Source organism: Chrysemys picta, chromosome 22 (genome assembly GCF_011386835.1).
Source record: "Chrysemys picta bellii isolate R12L10 chromosome 22, ASM1138683v2, whole genome shotgun sequence".
Classification (NCBI taxonomy): domain Eukaryota; kingdom Metazoa; phylum Chordata; order Testudines; family Emydidae; genus Chrysemys; species Chrysemys picta.
Genome location: NC_088812.1, coordinates 6,281,031 through 6,284,193, shown reverse-complemented (window position 1 = coordinate 6,284,193; position 3,163 = coordinate 6,281,031).

The following is a 3,163-nucleotide window of genomic DNA, read 5'->3' as shown; positions in this document are numbered from 1 at the left end:
AGAGGCTGAGGGAACTGGGGTTATTTAGTCTGCAGAAGAGAAGAATGAGAGGGGATTTGATATCAGACTTCAACTACCTGAAGGGGGGTTCCAAAGAGGATGGAGGTGGTGGAATCTTCATCCTTAGAGGTTTTTAAGGCCCGGCTTGACAAAGCCCTGGCTGGAATGATTTAGTTGGTGTTGGTCCTGCTTTGAGCAGGGGGTTGGGCTAGATGACCTCTTGAGGTCTCTTCCAACCCTAATCTTCTATGATTCTATGAACACATTCCCCGTGGCTAAAGAAATTTATTTGCTCTCCTGTTTGCCATTAGCCAGCGGAGTCTATGATGGCATGTGTGCTGGTGTAATTAATTGGGGCCCCATTATATTGTCCGGCCAACCAAGACGTCATTCTCCAAAGCTTCCTCATTTGAGTGCCTTCCTGAAGACAAGCATAAACTCAGCTGTCCCTGCCTGAATGAGGGTCAGAAAAGAGTTAGATTCACAAACACAAGTTACCAGTGTAGAACTACAGATATTCCCAGATCCCCAACTGGTACAAATCGGCATCAGTCCAAAGGAGTCCACACACCCATTTACACCAACTGAGAATCTGGCCCTATATTATGAACTGCTCACAACATGAGAACATAGGAATGCCCCTACTGGGTCAGACCAAAGGTCCATCTAGCCCAGTATCCTGTCTTTTGTAGCTCTTCACAGTCTGCCTGGGTCTTAACCATCTTTAATAATTTTGTATTATCTACAAATTTTGCCACCTTACCGTTTACCCCTTTTTCCAGATCATTAATGAATAGGTTGAATAGGACTGGGCCCAGTACAGACCCCTGGAGGACATCACTATTTACCTCTCCCCATTCTGAAAAATGACCATTTATTCCTACCCTTTGTTTCTATCATTTAACCAGTTACCATTCCATGAGAGGACCATTCCTCTTATCCCATGATAGCTTACTTTGCTTAAGAGCCTTTGGTGAGGGACCTCGCCAAAGGCTTTCTGAAAATCTAAGTACACTATATCCACTGGATCCCCCTTGTCCACATGCTTGTTGACCCCCTCAAAGAATTGTAGTAGATTGCTGAGGCATGATTTCCCTTTACAAAATCCATGTTGACTCTCCGCCAACGAATTGTGTTCATCTAGGTGTCTGACAATTTTATTCTTTACTATAGTTTCAACCAGTTTGCCCGGTACTGAAGTCAAGCTTATTGGCCTGTAATTTCTGGGATCACCTCTGGAGCATTTTTTAAAAATTGGCATTCCATTAGCGATCCTCCAGTCATTTGGTTCAGAAGTTGATTTAAATGATAGATTACAAACTACATTTAGTCATTCTTCAATTTAACTTTTGAGTTCCTTCAGAACTCTTGGGTGAATACCATCTGGTCCTTGTGACTTATTACTGCTTAATTTATCAATATGTTTCAAAACCTCCTCTACTGACACCTCAATCTGGGATGGTTCCTCAGATTTGTCACCTAAAAAGAATGGCTCAGGTTTGGGAATCTCCCTCACATCCTCAGCCATGAAGACTGATGCAAACAATTCATCTAGTTTCTTCACAATGTCCTTATTGTCCTTGAGTGTTCCTGTAGCATCTTGATCGTCCAGTGTCCCCACTGGTTGTTTAGCAGGCTTCCTGCTTCTGTTGTACTTAAAAAATGTTTTGCTCTTACTTACTGAGACATTGGCTAGCTGTTCTTCAAATTCTTTTTTGGCCTTCCTAATTATATTTTTACAATTCACTTGCCAGAGTTTATGCACCTTTCTATTTTCCTTAATAGGATTTAACTTCCACTTTTTAAAGGATGCCTTCTTGCCTCTCACTGCTTCTTTTACTTTGTTGTTTAGCCATGGTGGCACTTTTTTGGTTCTCTTACTATGTTTTTTTATTTGGGATATGCGTTTAAATTGAGCCTCTATTAAGGGGCAGCTTGTAGAGATTTCACTTTTGGCGTTGTACCTTTTAATTTCTCTTTAACTAACTTCCTCCTTTTTGTGAAGTTCCCCTTTCCAAAATTAAATGCTCCCATGGTGGGCTGCTGTGGAGTTCCCCACTCCCAGGGATGTTAAATTTAATTATATTATGGTCACTATTACCAGCGGTTCAGCTATATTCACCTCTTGGACCAGATCCTGTGCTCCACTTAGGATTAAATCAAGATTTGCCTCTCCCCTTGTGGGTTCCAGGACTAGCTGCTCCAAGAAACAGTCATTTAAGGGGTCAAGAAGCTTTATCTCTGCATCCCATCCTGAGGTGACATGTACCCAGTCAATAATGGCCTAGTTGAAATCCCCCATTATTGTTGAGTTTTTTATTGTTATAGCCTCTCTAATCTTCCTGAGCATTTCACAGTCACTATCACCATCCTGGTCAGGTGGTCGGTCGTATACCCCTACTGCTATATTATTATTCGAGCATGGAATTACTATCCATAGAGATTCCATCATACAGTTTGGTTCATTTAAGATTTTTACTTCGTTTGACTCAATGTTTCTAGTGCCACTCCCCCACCAGCATGATCTGTTCTGTCCTTCCGATATATTTTGTACCCTGGTATTACTGTGTCCCATGGATTATCCTCAATCCACCAAGTTTCTATGATGCCTATTATATCCATAGTCTCATTTAATACAACACACTCTAGTTCACCTATGTTATTATTTAGACGTCTAGCATTGGTATATGAGCACTTTAAAAACTTGTCACTTTTTACCTGTCTGCCATGACATGATGTAATTGAATGGGACTCATTTTCATTTGACTGTTTCTCATCAGATTCTACCTGTATTTTATCATCTTCCATCCTCACGTCGGCTTTCCATCAGCCCTTAGTTTAAAAAATGCTCTATGACCCCTTTTAATTTTAAGTGCCAGCAATCTGGTTCCATTTTGGATAAGGTGGAGCCCATCCTTCCTGTAGACCCCTTTCCCAAAAAGTTCCCCAGTTCCGAATAAATTTAACCCCCTCCTCCATACACCATAATCTCATCAATGCATTGAGACCCTGCAGTTCTGCCTGTCTAACTGGCCATTCGCCTGGAACTGGAAGCATTTCAAAAAATGCTATCATGGAGGTCCTAGATTTCGATCTCTAACCTAGCAGCCTAAATTTGGCCTCCCATCCTTCCCTATCTCACTGGTAGCTACATGTATCATCA